We start from the raw sequence: 24,552 nt of genomic DNA, 5'->3' as shown, positions 1-24,552 counted from the left end.
TAAGGAAGGAGCAAGTTTTTAGAAAGAGAAAAAAATATTAGGCATTCGTGATTACTCAAGCAGGCTCGATCACCAGCCGTTTAAGGGGGATGTGAATAAGTCATCATCATCGTGAACAGTAGTCTAAATGACCGGTCTTTCGTTCTCACTGCAGTTTACTTTCTATTATGCTTCTTCCCTTTGGGCTGCTGGTGGTGGTTGATGATGTTGAAGCAGGGACACTAGCAGTTGTTCAGGTGTCCCCAGCGCTTCCTTTCTTTCTTTCCTTCTTCAAGCAGCCACAATTAAGTGGGCTCCACCCGTTGAACTATGTTGAAGCAGCACCACCTGTTGTGGCGATTTGGGTCTCCTGGTTGCACACCGGAAACGTTTTGCACCGCAAGAGCAACACGGACACAAAAGAACACAATGGATGACAGACGAGCGCTCGTCTGTCATCCCATGTGTTCTTTCGTGTCCGTAAATTGCTCTTGCGCTGCAAAACGTTCCCGATGTACCACCTGTTGGTTGAAAGCGTGGTTGCACACAAGTTTGAGGCATTGTGAACCCTGGGTGACATCGCAAAGGAAGCATATCATAAGAAGCCAACAAACAATGACACCAAGGACAACATAGGGAAAATTACTTGTACTAATTAAGTGAATTAAGGTAGCCGTCCCACTCCGGCGGCACGCGCATGCGCTCGGCATTTTAGTCGTTGTTTGCGGACGCACTGTGCTTCCTGCGCTCATTGGACAATTGTGAACTTTTGTTCATTAGAAATATTATTTTCTGCACTTTGTAATGATACCTAGCATTACGTATTGCCTAGTTGAAGCGTTAGCTGACGCCAGTCGTAACAGTAGGAGCGAAATACGGCGTTTTTGCGGTACTATACGCTTCGCTGTACTGCGCTTCCGGCTAACTGTTCAACATAACAAAATAAAGTTTGCTGTGTCTTTAAATGAAATGTTATACAAGGTTTCTATGAAAAGAAATTGCGTGTAAAGCAATCAGAAATTTATATAGGCAAAAAATGTGGGCAAAACTACAAACGTTTATGAATGATGATCTGTTTTCCTTTTAAACTCAGGACAACAATATTTAGTGGTTTTCGAGGCTACCATTTACTTATCATCTATGCGAAGTTGTTTTTTGTTCTGATGAACAGTTCGTGAGGTATTATTAGTTCAAATTATCAATATATGACTAAACTTGGTCCGCATTACCGAAGACTGGACAAAAGTATTCTAGCTGAAACTCTGAAATTTTCAATAATCAAGCAGTAAGCCCTTATGTCGAATTTTATGGAGATAAAATAGGCTTATCGTAATTATAAAATCTACAGGGGAGTAGTGAGTTTGGCTAAGTTATGTGCTTGTCAGGTCCGTGCAAACTGACATTCTTTTTCGTGTACACGCTAATTCACAAGAGTTGTTGCACATTACTAGGACCATACAGTGTCGTGTAATTGGTAGCACTTGCAAGCTTTACTAAGCAGTGCTTGAAACAGAAGATTTTCAATAAATAATAAATCACACAGGCAATTTTTGGTGGTGGAGCCATCTGTGCAAAAAGATATGAAGCTGTTTAAGGTCAGTTCCAACGTTTGTCAAATGTGGCGCCACTAAACATTACAAAGCGGGCAAAACGCGCAGGGAATTCTTTCTCCTGGTTTCATTGTTGGTCTCAGTCTAGTCACAGCACCTCCCCCACATTCCTACAAACACACGTGTCTGCAACCACGCCTTCAATGTAGTCCTACGTGAGTTCACTTACTTGTGGCTGCGGGGAGAAAAATGTGAAAGGAAGAAAGAAAGAAAGAAAGCGCCGTGCACGGCACATCATGAGTGCATGTCAGCTAGCCAGCAGGTTAGGCTAGTGTGCCAATTGTGCAAATTGCCCTCGCCCAGTCCTCTATTTTGCAGGCTTGTACGCTCGAACTTGCTTCCCCCACGTGGTAATGTGCGATGTGGCTGGCAGGGTACAGTGTTTGACTATTGTACGCGACGCCGGTTCAATGATAGGATCAGCAGCAAACAATGAGCGAGCCTTTCAGACTGCTGTGAAAAGTGCTGATGGTTGCGGGACCTGCTGCATTCCAACCCGTGAACTACTAACGAAATGTCACATATTCCGACGCCCAGTGAAGTTTCGAAATAGGTGATTTCCAGTAGGTGCTTTTCTCGCTGAAAGATATGTCGTATTTATCCGCGTAATCATCGCACTCGCATTGTGGTCCCGCTACCACTTTCTTTTTCGAGTGATCATCGTACCCTTGAAAATCACTGTAGTGACTGCCGTGTGGTTGTTGCGCTGCATGTCAGCCGATCGAGCAGAGTTTTCTGCCATTTCTTTTTGCGAAGCTTTTCCACCAGTGCGTGCCCAACAGTGTGCACAACAGAATACAGTGACACATGCGGTCGAAAGTCTCCGAATTCAGCAGAAAAACGTTGAGAGAGAGAGAGAAAGGAAAGCATGGACAGCGCCAAAAAGGCAGAGAGCACGTGCACAATTTACATTATATATTGATGACCATTGGAAAAATTACTTTTGGAAAATAATCTGTTTATGCCGTCCCTGCTTGTATAGATCATGTGATCGTATTTCGTAGGCAACCTTGGTATTGGGCGCCTGTGTCACGAAAACGGCTGTTGGTGAAACAAGGACAACTTCTGAAGGATGCGTGCAAGGCTGTGTGCGAGTGCTGGTGATGGCCATCGTAATAATAACGCTGACGTGATGAGCGCTAGCAGCTGTGAGCGTGTGTGAACTCCATAAAGCAAACGTTCTGTGCAACCGCTTCATTTGCCATTCCACGGTACCGCGACTCTAAAACTCGAATTGCGTGATCTCCAAAACTATTCGCGCGGGCTAAGCGGACTCTCTAGCGGGTGCGCCATGGAACCCGCGACCGCACGGGAGTGTGCGCAATTTCTACCCCAATAAAGCAGCCTAACCATGTGTACTATGCTGTCCATTTGATAGGGTGTGCGCGAATAAGTTATGTCTCCGAATAGAATACAACCAAAGACAAATCGAATCAAAAAATGACTATTCAACTAGAAAACCAAATTGAACCGTACCTTATTATATTCGTTGTTCAATGTTAAGAATGTTCGCACACCCCTACTTGTATTTAATTTCCGGAAAACTCATCTCCACAGTAGACCTGCAACTGACAGATTTAAAGCTGCTGTCCCATGATAGAGTTCTACGGGGTCCCTATCAAAACGCCGAAATTCAAGAAGCCGAATTATGAAAAGGCAGAACGTCAAAACGCACAAAAATTGAAATGCCGGCAAATTGAAATGCCTAAGAAACGAAATGCGATAAAAATCAAAATGCCGAAAACCACGTGAAAATGAAATGACGCGCTTTATGATACCACTTGTTTGTTTTTTGCCATATCGCTTAATTTCCACGGACACGAGCCGGTTTAACTCGTTCTGCAAAGGCACCAGTATCAGTATATTAAACTAATGTAAAATGTCGTATTTTTCTAACTTGAGGAAATTGAACGACGCTCCGATGCGGCTCATGGATGGAACATTTAAGACTGTGTCGCAGCTCTTTGAACAGTTATACACAATTCACGGTTATCTTCATGGCCGTGTGTTCCCTTTTATTTACTGCCTAATGTCTCGACGAACCCAGATGGCATACGAGACGCTTTTCTAAGAAGTGCTCAACTTCGCCGCAGATATGGGACTTGCACTAAATCCAAAAACTGTTGGTACAGACTTCAAACTGGCAGCGATCAACGCTATTCGGTCGTTTCTCCCGTTGTCGGATGTGCATGGTTGCCTGTTCCACTTGTGCCAATCAGTATGGAGGAGAGTGCAGCACCTAGGACTGGCAGTGCTCTAGAAAAATGATGTATAGGTGGCTTCGCCATCAAGGTGAGTCAGCGTGCAGCCCTTTCGTTCTTGCGCACCGAAGAAGTACGAGATGCTTATGCGTCCTTAAAACCACTCTTCCCGCAAGAAGCCTCCGAACTGCTTGGATGGTGGGAGGACAACTACATGCTTGGGAAATCACTCCGCCGTGTTGCCGGAGGTAACACCGCCGTGATCATACGAGGTACACCGGTATTCCCGCCATCCCTCTGGAATGTGCATGCCCTTGCGTAGAACGCGTTTCCAAGGGGCAACAACGCCGTTGAGGCATCGCACCGACGATGGGAGATATTGGTTGGTGGACACCACGTAAGCGTTTTCTGGCTCATCACCACCATGAAAAGGGAGCAAGCTATAGTCGAAGACGACATCGAGGGAGTGGCCAGAGGCCAACCCCGCCGCTCACACAAAGCAAGAAGCAAAAGTTACGCGAAAAGCGTTGGCAGCTGCTCTGGGCAACAGGAAGAATTTCGATGTTATAAGTTTTCTACGAGAATTGCACACAACTTATCTGTCTGAAATGCATTAAACAAGGAATCGCTCTGATATGGGATGAGACATGCAGAAATATATTTTTTCCTTTTTTTTTAAAGCTTGAACCATGCGAACGGAACCTTCAATAGCTATTAGGAAAGAGGACGAAAGCACGTGCACATCGTACAAGGCCGGCGAAACATTTATCTGGCCGAGATGCTTTATCTTCCACTATAGCTAGGTGATGCGCCGGCATTTTGATGTTTCGATGTTTTGAGTTTTCCGCATTTACAATTTTTGGTTTTTCATATTTCCGGCTTTTTGAATTTTCGGTGCTTTAAATTTCGGCATTCGTCATTTTGATTTTCGGCATTTTGCATGCGACCCAGTTCTACGACTGTAGTATATTTGGCGAAACAACCAAGCAAGAGGACATCAGAAACTGACAGATGGCAAGCGTTGAAACAAACCCATATAATAAGTACTTTTTACCTACGCACATACGCAGATTTATCGTATCACTGAGTGACAGTTATCAGTCCAATCACAATGCCTTCCACATGTCATTGGACTGTCATGTGCGTGTCGGGAAATTCACCCGTGTGTGAAGTCTACAAGAAAGGCGATCAAAACTTTCGGGGACCTGGTTCGTAAGGAATGATTCTGTGTTAGATCTTTTTTTTTCTTTTTGCTCCGTTTATTTATACCTCAATATTAACGACATTTCTCTACTGTATGCACTAAAATTTCGTTCACAGACAAACACCTCAGCTTACGTGGGAATCACATAAAACAAAATGTTTCGTGTGGTTTGCGTGCTTCCAAAAATAGATGTTTTTATTTTGCATGGCGCATCCAGAACGTCAACTGCTGGCTATTTGACACCAAATGCGCAAGGGCCGCGAGAATGGCACGCGACAAAACAAAGGTGCTGCCAGACGGGAATGCAGAGTCGACCCGTTCCCCTCTCCCTTGTGGCCGTGACGGCAAGACATCATTAGAGAGAAAAACGGGTAGGGAATGGGTAGGTGGATGGGCAGGAGGTGATAGTTGGGACAGGATCATGCAACTACTTTGTCCTACGCCCCAGGTGCCACGTCCATGTTCCGATGGCATTCTGCTCTTCGAACAAAGTGCTGTCTCGTGTTTTACGCGAATTAATGACAAATGTTGGTGCACGTACCAAGGTTTTCAGACGCCTGGCAAAGCGAACGCCTGAAAAAAGGTTTTCTGAAGTGTTTGAAATGATATTGGAAATAACAATAAATATGCACCTCAGTGACCAACGAGAAAAGTGATTGAACGTAACTGGAGCCTCAAATTTCAAAACAATTGTCTGTGGTTGGAAACATATTTGTTCCCATTTGAATGGGTCCCAAAGTGACAGGCAGTTTCATACATGAGGGTAGCTAACCACAGACACGGACCGAATAAAAGTACACGGGATAACGAATTCGCTTTCAGGAAAGATGTAACATATCAAGTCGGCAGTACCTTAGTGGAAGGTTTACAACGGGTCAAAACGTCCACACCTTCTGCTACACACCTTTCAGATTCGGCATCAGGGGCACGACCTGCAACTTGCCTGACAAGATCATGCGGCGACTTCGAGGTTCTGAGTTGACTATCAGTTTTAGTGAGGCATTAGTGTACTTATGTGACTGGATTTTGGGCCTACTTTGATGCACCTTTGTGACTGAACTTTGTGTTGCTGTGTTTCTGAGATGACTTTCAGTATTAGTGTGGCATTAGTGTACGTATGTGACTGGACTTAATGTTATTGTGATTTGAAGTCAATCTTTAGTTTTTTTTCTTTCATATCTCTATGTGAAAAGGGGTAGCCGGTGCCAATTAAAGGCGACAACATCACCTAAATACCATATAATAATTTAAAAAAAAGCTCCGGGCAAGACTTGCATAAAAATTGGACAGGCATAACTTCGCGATGCGCCTCTTTACCAGCTTTGAGTGCGCTGACGCATAGGGGAGCAGGGGCTTGTTGGGTCAAGGTTATTATTTCCAGAATATACGTTTGTCTCGGAATAAAAGCCCAATGTCGAGGAAGCGTAAGCTTCCGTCAGACCGCAACTGATGAGTTAAAACTAAAGGTGTGATAAGCCTTGACGTATGAAGTTGTGCGCTTGTAGCTAGCGTCTTGAAACAGCTAGACATGCAGTTAGGGAAAATTAAAAAAATCATCCACGTACCTAAAAGTTCTTGTGATGCTAAACTCATGAAGGCGACCGCTGAGGCCTCTGTCTAGTTCAGATAAAAAAATCGCTCAGAATGGGGGTGATGTACGAGCCGCCAGATATGCCCTCCTTCTGATTAAATGGCTGGCCGTTCCACTGAATAAAAGTAGGCTGAAGGAAAAAAACTGAGCAGCTCCAAAAAGCCACTACATGACACCCCTGTTTCATTCATAAAGGCGATACTTCCAAATCTATCGATGCAATTCTGTACAGCTAAGGAGAGCAGACAGGAGAATTGCATCGGTAGATGCAATTCTCCTGCTTCTAGGGCTATGGGAGATTACAAGTAACTCTCCTCGTCAACCCCGCTTTTTTTCCTGAAGTCGTTCGCCGAGTGATTGGGGCTATAAGCTCCACCTTCACTGGCTCGGCGTCATGATGTGACGTCACGTCGTCTACTTCAGGTTGTCTTGGAACCAGCGTTCGAAGCCTCTGCAACCTCTCCGCTATAGCATTGTATTGTATATGTATTCACGAATACGCCCATGTCGAAGAAAATTTTCACCAGCAGCACAGCGTAGTTCATTTGGTTAGTGCTCCATTAGCTGTGTGTTTGTCTGGTTGAGATCTGGGCCACCAGGCCACCGCACCGTGCAGGTCGCCCACGTTTACACATTCGTTTACAGGAATACCGGACATGCTAAAACTCTCTGATGTGGTAGTAATCCTCCGGCATGAATTGACGGCTGCAAATGCGTAGGCACTGGTGTCTACCGGATACCGACAGCCCGATGTACTGCAGCCACTCCGCTCGCAATCTGCCTTGCAGAGGGAAAGATGTCGCGGCTTGAGATGCTGCCGATCGCTAGGTTTGCAGCCCACAATGTAACGAGGTTGATCCATGATGCTCGCGAAGAGAAAGCTCGAGGCCAACACTCACCGCACAGCTCGGGTCAACACAGAGAACTTTATAGCGCAGGGAGGTGACACTTGCTTTGTAACAGAAGTCTTTGATTTTAACGATAAATGGTCGTTGTATTTTCTCTTCCGGTTACTTATAGAAACAAACTAACCAGCATTCCAACTTGAATGAACAACATTTGTTCGCCATAAAGTTGGAAATATTATCGATGACGCCACCTGCGCAACCAATCGGATAGCTCTCCCAACTGACGTCAATTGGGCTAACTACGTCAATTGTAAGGGAGTGGCTGAAAATTCAGGGGAACGGCGCCGGTGCGATCGATGGTGATGCACATGCCTAAAATGCTATAAATAATTACACGCTTCACGTGGAGCACTTCAATGCGTCACTTAATGGTCAAAAGGACCTAAGCTACCGACTCAGTATGTTTGTACAATTTTATTTCAGGGTCCTTTAAACATTCTGCCGGTAAGGGCAGCCGATAAGTATTTGCCAAGCAACGCGCGACAAACACTGTTAATGAAAAACAGTGAAAATGTGATGGATTAGAATGTGACTTTGGCTGATAACAAACATCGCTATGCAAAAAAAAAAAAAAACGGAAATGCATAATCTGACGTAGTTACATTGTGTACTTTGTGCTTGTTTGTCACACTAATACTGAAAGTCATCTCAGAAACACAGCAACACAAAGTTCAGTCACAAAAGTGCATTAAAATAGGCACAAAATCCAGTCACATAAGTACACTAATGCCTCACTAAAACTGATAGTCAGCTCAGAACCTCGAAGTCGCCGCACGAGCTTGTCAGGCAAGTTGCAGGTCGTGCCCCTGATGCCGAATCTGAAAGGTGTGTAGCAGAAGGTGTGGACGTTTTGGCCCGTTGTAAACCTTCCACTAAGGTACTGCCGACTTGATATGTTACATCTTTCCTGAAAGCGAATTCGTTATCCCTTTTACCCTAGGACAAAGAAGGTGGTTTCGCTTAGAATTAAAGTCCCCCAAACGCACGACAGCGTTTAAATGATCACCCACAGAGCATGTATTCAAGCACTAAGTTGAGAAATATTTTATGCAACAAGTCTCTTCATCCTGACAACTGATTGTTGTCAGTGTAATAATAATAATTGACGTAGCATTAATACTAGACATAATGTTGCTCCAGTTTTTATTGTACTAACTGACATTGCTTGTTTATTACAAAAGATTTCTTTGCCATTTTTGTATTAGTAAGCAGCTTAATAATTTCTTGTTTTTCGTACTGTTCATTGCTTTTTCAAATTGTCTGTAAAGTTGCCGCAACCACTGATTGATGCGGTTTGATGAGTGGATTGATGTGATAAAACCACTAATTTGATCATGTATGGGAGTCCCCCTGACAGTTTTTAACTTTGGGGCTCCCTGTGCAGAACTAATTTTGTGTACACTTCAATGTAAAACTGACATCGTTGATGAATAAACTAGAAACTTGAATGCGCGCCCAACTTTATGCTTTCCCTTCACAAGCACAACAATGGCGCCGTCATTCCGGGTGGCGTTTCCTAGGCTTGGTTGCTGTCATATGACCAAGAGGGTGAGCAGCTCTTTGTGTGAATAAGAAAGTAGCATCACCCATGACCTTCTCAGATTGAGGGAAACCTGCCTTGTATACCGGACAGACCAACAAGGCAGCAAAGAATTCAATGAGCTCCACCCAAGTTCACCTCCAAGTGGCTTTCATTTTCCAAGAATGCTTAGCGCCTCTAATGGCGGTAGCGGCGTGGGCTACCTTTGTTGGGCAGATACAAAGAACACAATAAGGAGAGGCTGAAAGAAAACTACGGTTGTGCTTCTGCTAAAGAAAAAAAAAAAGAGCTCATCCCCGTGCGGTGGCACTCAAGGAAGGTGGCCTCGCCACGTGATTTGTTCGTGAGCAAATGACCACCTCGAGGGACTGGCGATTGCTGCGTTTTGTGACACTGAAAAGATACCGGCGATTTATCTTTATCGATGCCTTTCCAAAATAGCACACAGCTGGGCATCTTTCGTGAAAGTCGATATGTGTTTCAATTCGAAGCAGAGGCGCAAAACATGAAAAAGGATGCGAATGAAAGCGGGCGTACGCGCTTCGCGAACGCGACAGCAGCGCCTTCACAATGGTTTTCAAAAGCATTCAAACCACGAAGTGGCTCATTCGGGTGATTACGCAAATATGACAAGGCGACGACATAGTTGTTGGACTGCTGCTTCCAGCCAATAGCACCGCGCTGTTCGCTAACGCATTGCCTGCCGACTTAGGCAGTGCCGCGATAAGGAATAGGGCTAACGCGAAAGAGAAAAAAATAATGAGAAAATGAAGAGAAAGTCAGAATTGCTTCCTAGTAACAGCAGCAAACAGTTACACCGCCGCCTTCTCATATTTTCGCGTACACCAAGTCAGTGATGAAGTAATACTAATTCTTTCAAATATTCCTTGTTTTCAATTCTGAAGAATGCAAGAAAAACGAATTAGATGGTCGTGGAAATCAGCATTTTTGAATACGAATTGAATAAAAAAATATATTCTGGAGCTTTATTTGCCCAAACCACGACCTTATTATGAGGCACGCCGTAGTGAGAGACTACGAGTTAATTTTGACCACCTCGGGTTCTTTAACGTGCACCCAATGCACGGCATACGGGCGTTATTGTATTTCACCCCCATCGAAACGCGGCCGCAGCGGCCGGGATTCGATCGCAAGCCTAAGGACTTCGTAGCCCAATGAAATAGCAACTACGCTAGGAATAGAACAGCAAGTGTCGAATATGGAATAGCCTAACGCATATACTTAAAGCAGGGATATTCATTTCGGTGTAATTAAGTGCCAAACCTGTACTGGCTAGTGCAAAAAGGACAGCTTCGACAGTTTCCTGCACTGGTAAAGCAACTTAAATGGCACCAGCTAGCACATTCCATCTGGGTGGCCAGGAATTGGGTGTGGGAGAACAACAAAAGGAAATTTCTGCATAATTACGAAGGGCAGCTCCCGCCTCTAGAAAGGAATGTTCCCTGCCCCTTGAAGTGGACGCACCTAATTTTGCACCCTTTATCAAGAGCCACTCAAGAGACAGCCTCCAATATCACAATTCTGCTTCCTGGTGTACAGTCAGTGATCCTACAAATCTAGTCAACTGTTTGGGACTGCTACATGTCGTAGTGGAACTGCCTCAACGGCATTGTTTTCGTAATACTCACTCTGAGAAAATATATTTCTTTTATGTTTAATGTTTTGTGCGAAAATTAATTTTTCCTCGTTGCAATCAGCATTTTATAAATCATTCCAGGAATAAAGAACACCGTGCCTATTATAAACACTATTGCAACTTTGAGGAGCTCAAAGTGATCAAAGAAATGGGCATTTTAAATTGTTTTCACAATTACGGTCGCATTACAGCATCAGCGTACATGGATCACTGTTCCAATTGTGACAAGCACGGTTATCAGAGTAGGCGAAGTTCTCAGAGTAGGCGATTTGCTCTCAATGCATGGTGTACCTATATTTTATGAAATTCTGAATATGCTTACCGCTTTTCGGACACTTAATATATAAAATGATTTACAGCGCAATCTTCAATTTTTTATTAGAGAATGTTTAAAAATTGGTTGTGGCATATAAACAAAATCTAGTGTTTCAGCAAGATAACTCAGATAGGTGGACAATAAGTTCACGAAAATTCAGCATGCAGAATTCAAAAATTACGAGTTTTTCTAATCTCCATATTAAATAATTACTGTACGCTACACTTTGCTATTTACTAGTTCACTGCAGTGAACAGTGTTTGCCTGAGCTCGTTGGATGTTCGGATAAAGAAACGGTAAGTGGAAGAAAACACTGATTTAGAGGCCAAGGAATATAACACAACACACCGGCATCATGTGGTGTGTGTTCCACTATGCTTTCCGTGTAATTCATTTCTGTTGGAAACCTTTACTTTTATTTAATTCAATCAGTTCTCAAGGCCTGTTCATTTGCAACAAATCTGAAGTCAAAGGCCAGTGTGGACATGATCATTGCCAAACTTTAGCTAAACATGTACTGACGCAATACTTATTTCTGTGACAAAATTACTTTTTCAAATACAAAAGCACAAAAGGGAATGGAACGACCACGTTTCGTCGACCTTTTTGTCAATGCATATCCCGAACCTCGTCGTCCTCAGAACTCGTTGCAAGGTGACATTCCTTGCAACTCTTCGGTTGCTATTGTTATAATAAGGTAAGCGCCGTAGAACAGTTTCTGCAGAAGTTGGTAAGCAAACATTTGGCAATGTTTTACCAGCGTTCCGCTTTGCCGAATTGAGGGGCATTTCACATAAAACAACTACGGAGTACCGCTCTAGAAGGTCACCACGTGTCATATTGCGCCCTTCGAGTTTGGATTAAGCAGGGAGAGTGAGTTACAATAAAAAAATAAAATATGGAAGGGGAGAGGAGAGTGCTTTTCTTTAGTCTCATGCAGAAAAGCACTTCGCTTATTTGCACCGTACTCTAAATCTCTTCCGCCACCTTCGCTGTTCGCACAGTCGGCCACACCCCCTCCGACCACGTGACGGTCTCGAAGCTCCTCCCCACGTGCGACGTAACCAATGCGTACCACGTATCGTGAACCCGCCTCGCTTTTCCTCCTCCTCATGGCACTCTCGAGCCTGGCACACGTATTGCTGTGAGCACTGCCAGGCTATAAATACCGTCGCAACTTTCTTCCAAGCCAGACTTGCTCCATTCGCAGTGACGATCAAATCTCGTCTATACGCCGCCGCTCGAGAATTGACTTCGTCATGCCGCACTCGACGTTAAGCCGCACCAACGACGACAGCGATAACCATCTCGGACGCGAACCTCAGCGGTCTTCGGGACAGCGCCACGTCGCCACCGTGAACCGCGGTCCGTCCACCTACGTCCTCCAAGGGTACGATTGCTACTTCCTCAACTCGCGATCAATCACGTTCGTGGAGCCACTACCACGCGTCCGCGTCTGCGCCGGCTGCTCAGTGGTTCCTGCCAGGGCCGTGCTGCTTCCCTGCGGCCACACCCTGTGTGAGTTGTGTGAGTACGACGCCTTCGTCCGAGCAGCAGCGGAAGCACAGCCAAACCAACTCGACAGCACCGTAGCCATGCACCACGACGGCGTGTGTCCCGCGGACGGGACCCGCTTTGCCGAGTTCGAGCTCAGGATCCTGACTTTCTCCATGGAACAGCTGCACCGCCATGTCACTTTGTGCGTCAACGCACGTTTCGGCTGCTTCATTCCAGGCCGAGCTGAAACAGCTCAAGGAACACTGCTTCTCCGACTGCTGCGTCCGACGCAAGACCTGCCGGTATTGTGGAAAGGACAACATTCTGGCATGTGATACTGAGCAACATTCTAGGCGCTGCCTACCATGGTATATAGATGCGAGTATCCAAGCAGAAAACTAGCCAGGAATCGGCACCTCCATTCATGACCCCAGAGACTGAATTGCGCGCAACTTCCATGAGTACACTTGCAGTTTCATTATGGCGGTCTATGAATAAAAATGAATGTTCCTTTATTCCATGCAACGTTTGAGTGATGATTGCACGCGTATACTGTGAACGGCCTGACCCAGCGTGAAAACGGGGGTGACGTTAGTTAGCTCTAGTATAGAACACGATACACTGTAAAGTAGGTTATTTTTATTAAACTATTAATGCGGCTCGAAGTGCTCACAATGGCTTATACATGTGATTACCCAGTGTCGAGATAGCACAACCCAATGCAGAATCCTTTTTTAGGAAATTGTCGGCAGGCCAGTATTACAGTATGTAGGTAAGTTAGGGGCCATATGAAAGTGGCCATCGTGTTGTTTCGTTCCCGTTTGCAGCGAATATATAAAATGCATTCCCGGTTGTCCTACAAATACCCAGTGTGGCACCGATATTTGATTTACGTGAGGATGAGGGGCGCTCGATGCAGAATCTTTTTTTTTTCGTGTGCCATATGTCGACCAAATGTCCCGAGCAAATTGGAGCAGTATCCTTATAGTAAAGGGATATAAGTATACCTCGGCGTATGCATGTACGAAGAAAATACTTAAGCACCCACCAAGAGAATCTGAAAATAAAGGGGAAGCGGAATGCAGCAATAATGAAACATCGAGCACTTTGGGGCCACAATATTTATGAGGTGGTGCGTGTTGCCTATTAAAGAGTAAAGGTTACAGAGCTAAGGTTTGCAAATGCCATTATGTGCTTAAAATCGGATATCTTGTCGGCGTTGCATGTTAACCAAAGATTGGCAGGCCGGTTGGCCACAGAAGCCAACGGTAAAAACAACAAATAAGACAGTTCAGGGTGAAACGAGTTGAGCTCCAAGGTTTTGAAATCAGAGAAGCGCAGAACGAAATTTGATTTGAAGAAACTCTCGGGAACATGAATCAAAAGAAATGGGCGACTGAAGTGCACAAGTATCTGTACTTCAAAACCGTGGTCACAGAATGGTGGAAGACGTCAAGAAAGTTGGCAACCAAGTACAGGGTAACTCAAAGTGTGAATAGACATCCTGGAGTCATCAAAAAGAAGTGAGAGAAACCAAAAGTACATTTTATGCAAATAATCGGAACAAAAGAAACCACAGAGGTTTAAAAGGGCGGAAATAAAGTGATTACAAAGTACGGTATCCGAAGGGCAGTGCTTCGTTATTTGGCGCTCGGGCTCCTTGCCTAAGGATAAGAACATACCGGAGCAAATGTGTGCAGCAAGATGAGGCCTGTGTCTGCTGCAGAAAGAACCCTTAGACCACTCCGCACATCCTAATGGAATGCGAAGGGATTATCCCAGTGAGACCCATTGATAACGTGCGCCTTCCAAATGTGCTTTGGTTTTAAGTGGAATGAAGGATCAACCGGTCAACAGTCGAGATAAGCAAGAGACGTTTAGAGTACTGATAGTATAAAGCAGGGAAGAGATTAATATGACCGGATACGTTACAGACATAGGTAGCGTTACAATTTAGATAAGTTTTTAGGAAGAGAAAAAAAGATTAAGGAGATGTACACAAATAATGGTACAATAAAAAACACGTATAGCATTCGAGATTAACTCAAGCATGACACCGTTTTAGGGGGATGTGAATAAGTCATCATCATCGTGAACAGTAGTCTAAATGACCGGTCTTTCGTTCTCACTGCAGTTTACTTTCTATTATGCTTCTTCCCTTTGGGCTGCTGGTGGTGGTTGATGATGTTGAAGCAGGGACACTAGCAGTTGTTCAGGTGTCCCCAGCGCTTCCTTTCTTTCTTTCCTTCTTCAAGCAGCCACAATTAAGTGGGCTCCACCCGTAGAACTATGTTGAAGCAGCACCACCTGTTGTGGCGATTTGGGTCTCCTGGTTGCACACCGGAAACGTTTTGCAGCGCAAGAGCAACACGGACACAAAAGAACACACTGGATGACAGACGAGCGTTCGTCTGTCATCCAATGTGTTCTTTTGTGTCCGTGAATTGCTCTTGCGCTGCAAAACGTTCCCGATGTACCACCTGTTGGTTGAAGGCGTGGTTGCACACACGTTTGAGGCATTGTGAACCCTGGGTGACATCGCAAAGGAAGCATATCCTAAGAAGCCAACAAACAATGACACCAAGGACAACATAGGGGAAATTACTTGTACTTACTAAGTGTATTAAGGTAGCCGTCCCACTCCGGCGGCACGCGCACGCGCTCGGCATTTTAGTCATTGTTTGCGGACGCACTGTGCTTCCTGCGCTCATTAGACGATTGTGAACTTTATTGCATTAGAATGGTTATTTCCCGCGCTTTCCAATGCTACCTAGTATTATTGCCTAGCTTGAAGAGTTACCTGATGGCAGTCAAAACAGTAGGAGCGAAATACGACGTTTTTGCGGTACTATAGCCTCCGCTGTACTGCGCTTCCGGCTAAACTGTTCAACATAACAAAATGAAATTTGCTGTGTCTTTAAATGAAATCTTATACAAGGTTTCTATGAAGAGAAATTGCGTGTAAAGCAATCAGAAATTTATATAGGCGCTAGTAAAGTGGGCAAAACTACAAACATTTATGAATGAATATTTTTCTTACTTTTAAACTCAGGACAACAATATTTAGTGGTTTTCTAGGCTACCGTGTACCTATCATCTATGCGAAGTTGTTTTGTGTTCTGAGGAACAGGTCGTGAGTTATTACTACTTCAAATTGGCAATTTATGACTATACTTGGTAACGCATTAACGAAGACTGGACAAAACTATTATAGCTGAAACTCTCAATAAACAAGCAGCAAGCCCTTATAACGAATTTTATGCAGATAAAATAGGCTTAAGTTAATTAGGAAATCTACAGCGGAGGAGTGAGTTTGGCTAATTTATCTGCTTGCCAGGCCCGTGTTAATTGACATTCTTTTTCATGTACGCGCTAATTCATAAGAATTGTTGCACATTACTAGAACCATAGAGTGTCTTGTAATTGCTAGCACTCACAAGTTTTACTAAGCAGTGCTTGAAACAGAATAGTTTCAATAAATAATAAATAACACGGGCAATTTTTGGTGGTGGAGCCATCTGTGCAAAAAAGATATCAAGCTGTTTCACGTCAGTTCCAACGTTTGTCAAATGTGGCGCCACTAAACATTACAAAGCGGGCAAAACGCGCAGGGAATTCTTTCTCCTGGTTTCATTGTTGGTCTCAGTCTAGTCACGGCGCCTCCCCTACATTCCTACAAGCACACGCGTTTGCAACCACGTCTTCAATGTAGTACTACGTGAGTTCACTTACTTGTGGCTGCCCGGAGAAGAATGTGAAAGGAAGAAAGAAAGAAAGCGCCGTGCATCGTACATCATGAGTGCATGTCAGCAAGCCAGCAGGTTAGGCTATTGTGCCATTGTGCCAAGGAGAATTCCAAATTGCCCTCGCCTCCTCTATTTTGCAGGCTCGTACGACGATATCGGGAAACTTGCTTCCCCCACGTGGTGAGGAGCGATGTGTGTGGCAGGGTGTTGTGTTCGACGTATTGCACGCGACGCCGGTTGAACGACAGGATTAGCAGAAAACAATGAGCGAGCCTTTCAGACTGCTGCGAGAAGTGCTGATGGCTACGTGTACTACTGCATTCCAACCCGTGCACTGCTAACCAAATGTCACATGTTCCGACGCCCAGTGAAGTTTTGAAACACGTGATTTCTAGTAGGTGCTTTTCTCGTTGAAAGATATATGCCATTCATCGGCGTAATCATAGCACTCGCAGAGTGGTCCCACCCCCACTTTCTTTTTTGAGTGATCATCGTACCCTTGAAAATCACTGCAGTGACTGCCGTTTGCTTGTTGCGCTGCAGTGGCAGCCGATCGAGCAGAGTTTTCTGCCATTTATTTTTGCGAAGCTTTTCCACCATTGCGTGCACAACAGAATACAGTGACACAGTGCGCTCGAAAAGTCTCCGAATTCAGCAGAAAAACGTTGAGAGAGAGAGAGAAAGGAAAGCATACACAGCGCCAAAAAGGCAGATAGCAGAGCACAATTTACATTATATAGATTGATGACTATTACAAAAAGTACTTTTAGCAAATAATCTGTTTATGCCGTCCCTTCTTGTATAGATCATGTGATCGTATTCCATAGGAAACCTTGGTATTGAACGCCTGTGCCACGAAAACGGTTGTCGACGAAACATGGACAACTTCTGAAGGTTGCGTGCAAGGCTGTGCGCGAGTGCTTGCGATGGCCATCGTAATCATAACGCTGGCGCGATGAGCGCTAGCAGCAGTGAGCGCGTGTGAATTTCCTAAAGCAAACGTTCTGTGCAACCACTTCATTTACCATTCCACGGTACCGCGGCTCTGAAACTCGAATGGCGGGATCTCCGAAACTATTCGCGCGGGCTAAGCGGACTCTCCAGCGGGTGCGCCATCGAACCCGGGACCGCACCGGAGTGGGCGCAATTTCTACCCCAATAAAGCAGCCTAACCACGTGCACTATGCTGTCTATTTGATAGGAGGCGCGTGAATAATAACCTCTGTCACCGAATCGAATACAGCGAAAGACAAATCGAATCGAAAAATGACTATTCGTTTCGAAAACCAAAATGAACAGTACATTGATTAGATTCGTTCGTTCAAAGCTATGAATGTTCGCACACCCCTACTAGTATTTCATTTCCGGAAAACTTATCTCCACAGTACACCTGCAACTTACAGATTTATAGCTGCTGTCCCATGATGGAGTTCTACGACTAGTATGTTTAGCGAAACAACCAAGCAAGAGGACATCAGCAACTGACAACAAACCCATATAATAAATACTTTTTACGTACGCACATACGCATACTTATCGTGTCACTGAGTGACAGTTATCAGTCCAATCATAATGCTTTCTGGATGAGATTGGACTGTCATGTGCACTTCGGGAAATTCACCCGCGTGTGAAGTCTACAAGAAAGGCGATCAAAAATTTCGGAGACCTGGTTCGTAGGGAATGGTTCTGTGTTAGATATATTTTTTTTCTTTTGGCTCAGTTTATTAATTCCTCAAAATTAACGATATTTCTCTACTGTATGAACTAAAATTTTGTACAGACAACCGCCTCAGCTTTCGTGGGAATCACATAAAACAATATGTTTCCGGTATTTTATGTGCTGCCAAAAATATACATTTTATTTGGCATGGCGCATCCAGAACGTCAACTGCTGTCCATTTGACACCAAATGCGCAAGGGCCGCGAGAATGGCACGCGACAAAACAAAGGTGCTACCAGACGTGAATGCAGAGCCGACCCCTCTCCCTTGTGGCCGTGACGGCAAGACATCATTAGAGAGAAAAAAGGGTTGGGGGGGGGGGGGGTACGTGGATGGGCAGGCGGTGATAGTTGGGACAGGATCATGCAACTACTTTGTCCTACGCCCCAGGTGCCACGTCCATGTTCCGATGGCATTCTGTTCTTCGAACAAAGTGCTGTCTCGTGTTTCATGTGAATTAATGACAAAAGTTGGTGCACGTACCAAGGTTTTCAGACGCCTGGCAAAGCGAACGCCTCGAAAAAGGTTTTCTGAAGTGTTTGAAATGATATTGGAAATAACAATAAATATGCACCTCAGTGAACAACGAGAAAAATGATTGAACGTAACTGGAGCCTCAAATTTCAAAACAATTGTCTGTGGTTGGAAACATATTTGTTCCCACTTGAATAGGGTCCCAGAGTGACAGGCAGTTTCATACATGAGGGTAGCTAACCGCAGACATGGACCGAATAAAAGTGGACAACTGCTCTCAGTACCATCAAGAACTGTTTCAACCAGCTTCTATTTCGGTTACCAGAGATTGACATATGCAATGACATGACTTATGTACCGTGAACAAAAAGTTCGAGGCGTGCAAAAAAAAAACGTGTATGGGTTAGCCATCCTTCCGTGGTACTTGCTGATTTTGAGGTGCAATTTGTGGACGCAAGAATGTGACGGCAGCGTTTTGGATGGCCATTGAGCATGATGAGGTATTTTTTGTTCACTGCATATATGTCGTATTTCACCCAATAAAATTCAGTTGTGAGTATGCGTGCGTCCTGTCCACTTATATTTATGTTTTCCTGTTTTTATTGCGCAGTATTCCTCTTTTCCAAGATGAACATCCACCGACGAGGGTCCCTATCAAAACGCCGAAAATCAAGAAGCCGAATTATGAAAAGGCCGAACCTCACAACGCTGAAAAATTGAAATGCCGAAAAATTGAAGTGCCTTTGAAACGAAATGCCGAAAAGACATAACGCCGAAAACCACGTGAAAAAGAAATGACGCGCTTTGTGACTACCACTTGTTCGCTTTCTGCCAGATCACTTAATTTCCACTGACACGAGCCTGTTTAACTCGTCCTACAAAGGCACCAGTATCAGTAGATTAAACTGATGTAAAATTTCGTATTTTTCTATATGTTGTAAAGCTAGCCATATCAGTCGGACCGGACAGCTCTTATGGGTCAGCAGAAAAAAACAGCGTTGCCCAGTGTTCAGAGTACAAGAGCAGCAGCAATGTGCGGCTGTAATGTACTTGTCCTCGCTCAAAACGGATTTCCAACGGGTAACAACGCCGTTGAGGCATCGCACCGATGATGTGAGATATTGGTTGGCGGACACCACGTAACCGTCTTCCGGCTCATCACCACCATGAAAAGGGAGCAAGCTAGAGTCGAAGCCGACATCGAGGGATCGATCAGAGGCCAACCCCGCCGCTCACAAAGCAAGAAGCAAAAGTTACGCGAAAATAATTTGGCAGCTGCTCTGGGCAACCGGTACAATGTCGACGTTCTAAGTATTCTACGAGGAATTGCACACAACTTATCTGTCTGAAATGCAGTAAACAAGGAATCGCTCTGCTATGCGATGAGATATGCAGAAATATATTTTTTTCCTTTTTTGAAAGCTTGAACCATGCGAACGGAAGCTTTCATGGCTATTAGAAATATACTATATAGCATACTTTATCTTCCACTATAGCTAAGTGATGCCATCATTTGATGTTTCCGAATTTTGATGTTTCGGTGTTTTGAGTTTCCGGCAATTTAAGTTTTCGGTTTTTCATATTTTCGGCTTTTTGAATTTTCGGTGTTTTAAATTTCGGCATTCCGATAATTCGTCATTTTGATTTTCGGCGTTTTGTATGCCACCCTTGAAAAGCAATTCTTTTTTATTGTTTGCGGGTAATATATAAGACAATTCCAAGTGCGCGGACGTGAAAACCTAAGGTTTTTGTAGATCTATTCCACAGCTGCTTGAATATATTTCGTGGATGGGCAAGAGACTTAACGCAGCATACAAGCCGCGTAGGGTCGAACAATAAATTACCGTCGACTGCCATGTTTGCCATTTGCAGGAATCAAACCGGAGAATTTTATTCCACATACCATTAAACCATCACCCACAGAGCATGTATTGAAGAACTCAGTTGAGAATTATTTTATGCAACAACTCTCTTCATCCTAACAATGAATGTTGTCATTGTAATAATAATATTAATTGAGGCAGCATAATACTACACGTAATGTTGCTCCAGTTTTTTTTGTACTAACTGGCATTGCTTGTTTATTACGGGAGATTTCTTTGCCATTTTTGTATTAGTAAGCAGCTTGATAATTTCTTGTTTTTCGTACTGTTCATTGCTTTTTCAAATTGTCTGTAAAGTTACCGCAACCACTGATTGATGCGGTTTGATGAGTGGATTGATGTGATCAAACCACTAATTTAATCATGTATGGGAGTTCCCCTGAAAGTTTTTAACTTTGGGGCTCCTTGTTCTGTACTCATTTTGCGTACACTTCAATGTAAAACTGACATCGTTGATGAATAAACTTGAAACTTGAATGCGCGCCAAACTTTATGCTTTCCCTTCACAAGCACAACAATGGCGCCGTCATTCCGGGTGGCGTTTCCTAGGCTTGGTTGCTGTCATATGACCATGAGGGTGAGCAGCTCATTGCGTGAATAAGAAAGTAGCATCACCCATGCCCTTCTCAGATTGAGGGAAACCTGGCTTGTATACCGGACAGACCAACAAGGCAGCAAAGAATTCGATGAGCTCCACCCAAGTTCACCTCCAAGTGGCTTTCATTTTCCGAGAATGTTTAGCGCCTCTAATGCTGGTAGCGGCGTGGGCTCCCTTTGTTGGGCAGATACAAAGAACACAATAAGGAGAGGCTGAAAGAAAACTACGGTTGTGCTTCTGCTAAAAAAAAAGAGAGCTCATCCCTGTGCGGTGGCACTCAAGGAAGGTGGCCTCGCCACGTGATTTGTTCGTGAGCCAATGACCACCTCGAGGGACTGGCGATTGCTGCGTTTTCTGACACTGAAGAGATACCGGCGATTTATCTTCATCGATGCCTTTCCAAAATAGCAAGCAGCTGGGCATCTTTCGTGAAAGTCGATATGTGTTTCAATTCGAAGCAGTGGCGCACAACGCGAAAAGGAATGCCAAGTGAAAGCGGGCGTACGCGCTTCGCGAACGCGACAGCAACGCCTTCACAATGGTTTTCAAAAGCATTCAAACCACGAAGTGGCTCATTCGGGTGATTACGCAAATATGACAAGGCGACGACATAGTTGTTGACTGCTGCTTCCAGCCAATAGCACCGCGCTGTTTGCTAACGCATTGCGTGCCGACATAGGCAGTGCCGCGATAAGGAATAGGGCTAACGCGAAAGAAAAAATAAGAATGAAAAAAAATGAAGAGCAAGTCAAAATTGCTTCCTAGTAACAGCAGAAAACAGTTACACCGCCGCCTTCTCATATTTTCGCGTACACCAAGTCAGTTATGAAGTAATACTAATTCTTTCAAATATTCCTTGTTTTCAATTCTGAAGAATGCAAGCAAAACGAATTAGATGGTTGTGGAAATCAGCATTTTTGAATACGAATTGAATAAAAAATAAATTCTGGAGCTTTACTTGCCCAAACCACGACCTTATTATGAGGCACGCCGTAGTGAGATACTACGAGTTAATTTTGACCACCTCGGGTTCTTTAACGTGCACCCAATGCACGGTATACGGGCGTTATTGTATTTCACCCCCATCGAAACGCGGCCGCAGCGGCCGGGATTCGATCGCAAGCCTAAGGACTTCGTAGCGCAATCAAATAGCAACTACGCTAGGAATAGAACAGCAAGTATCGAATATGGAATAGCCTAACGCATATACTTAAACCAGGGATATTAATTTCGGTGTAATTAAGTGCCAAACCTGTACTGGCTAGTGCAAAAAGGACAGCTTCGACAGTTTCTGCACTGGTAAAGCAACTTAAATGGCACCAGCTAGCACATTCCATCTAGTGGCCAGGAATTGAGTGTGGGAGAACATCAAAAGGAAATTTCTGCATAATTACGAAGGGCAGCTCCCGCCTCTAGAAAAGAATGTTCCCTGACCCTTGAAGTGGACGCACCTAATTTTGCACCCTTTATCAAGAGCCACTCAAGAGACTGCCTCCAATATCATAATTCCGCTTCCTGGTGTACACTCAGTGATCCTACAAATCTAGTCAACTGTTTGGGACTGCTACATGTCGTAGTGGAACTGCCTCAACGGCATTGTTTTCGTAATACTCACTCTGAGAAAATATATTTCTTTTATGTTTGATGTTTTGCGCGAAAATTAATTTTTCCTCGTTGCAATGAGCATGTTAGAAATCATTCCAGGAATAAAGAACACCGTGCCTATTATAAACACAATTGCAACTTTGAGGAGATCAAAGTGTTCAAAGAAATGGGCATTTTAAATTGTTTTAACAATTACGGCCGCATTGCAGCATCAGCGTACATGGATCACTGTTCCAATTGTGAAAAGCACGGTTATCAGAGCAGGCGAAGTTTTATAGCTCATTTGATCTCAATGCATGCTGTACCTATATTTTATGAAATTCTGAATATGCTTACCGCTTTTCGGACACTTCATATATAAAATGATTTACAGCGCAATTTTCAATTTTTTTATTAGATAATGTGTAAAAATTGGTTGTGGCATATAAACAAAATCTAGTGTTTGAGCAAGATAACTCAGATAGGTGGACAATAAGTTCACGAAAATTCAGCATGCAAAATTAAAAAATTACGAGTTGTTCTAGTCTCCATATTAAATAATTACTGTACGCTACACTTTGCTATTTAATAGTTAACTCCAGTGAACAGTGTTTGCCTGAGCTCGTTGGATGTTCGGATAAAGAAAAGGAAAATGGAAGAAAACACTGATTTAGAGGCCAAGGAAGATAACACAACACACCTGCATCATGTGGTGTGTGTTCCACTATGCTTTCCTTGTAATTCATTTCTGTTGGAAACCTTTACTTTTATTTAATTCAATCAGTTCTCAAGGCCTGTTCATTTGCAACAAATCTGAAGTCAAAGGCCAGTGTGGACATGATCATTGCCAAACTTTAGCTAAACATGTACTGACGCAATACTTATTTCTGTGACAAAATTACTTTTTCAAATACAAAAGCACAAAAGGGAAAAGGAACGACCACGTTTCGTCGACCTTTTTGTCAATGCATATCCCGAACCTCGTCGACCTCAGAACTCGTTGCAAGGTGACATTCCTTGCAACTCTTCGGTTGCTATTGTTATAATAAGGTAAGCGCCGTAGAACAGTTTCTGTAGAAGTTGGTAAGCGAACTTTTGGCAATGTTTTACCAGCGTTCCGCTTTGCCCAATTGAGGGGCATTTCACATAAAACAACTACGGAGTACCGCTCTAGAAGGTCACCACGTGTCATATTGCGCCCTTCGAGTTTGGATTAAGCACGGAGAGTGAGTTACAATAAAAAAATAAAATATGGAAGGGGAGAGGAGAGTTCTTTTCTTTAGTCTCATGCAGAAAAGCACTTCGCTTATTTGCACCGTACTCTAAATCTCTTCCGCCACCTTCGCTGTTCGCACAGTCGGCCACACCCCCTCCGACCACGTGACGGTCTCGAAGCTCCTCCCCACGTGCGACGTAACCAATGCGTACCACGTATCGTGAACCCGCCTCGCTTTTCCTGCTCCTCATGGCACTCTCGAACCTGGCACGCGTATTGCTGTGAGCACTGCCAGGCTATAAATACCGTCGCAACTTTCTTCCAAGCCAGACTTGCTCCATTCGCAGTGACGATCAAATCTCGTCTATACGCCGCCGCTCGAGAATTGACTTCGTCATGCCGCACTCGACGTTCAGCCGCACCAACGACGACCGCGACAACCATCTCGGACGCGATCCTCAGCGGTCTTCGGGACAGCGCCACGTCGCCACCGTGAACCGCGGTCCGTCCACCTACGTCCTCCAAGGGTACGATTGCTACTTCCTCAACTCGCGATCAATCACGTTCGTGGAGCCACTACCACGCGTCCGCGTCTGCGCCGGCTGCTCGGTGGTTCCTGCCAGGGCCGTGCTGCTTCCCTGCGGCCACACCCTGTGTGAGTTGTGTGAGTACGACGCCTTCGTCCGAGCAGCAGCGGAAGCACAGCCAAACCAACTCGACAGCACCGTAGCCATGCACCACGACGGCGTGTGTCCCGCGGACGGGACCCGCTTTGCCGAGTTCGAGCTCAGGATCCTGACTTTCTCCATGGAACAGCTGCACCGCCAT

The sequence above is a fragment of the Dermacentor silvarum genome, chromosome 10 (genome assembly GCF_013339745.2).
Source record: "Dermacentor silvarum isolate Dsil-2018 chromosome 10, BIME_Dsil_1.4, whole genome shotgun sequence".
NCBI classification, from domain to species: Eukaryota; Metazoa; Arthropoda; class Arachnida; order Ixodida; family Ixodidae; genus Dermacentor; species Dermacentor silvarum.
The sequence above is the reverse complement of the archived record's forward strand: the minus strand, read 5'-3'. Positions refer to the sequence as shown.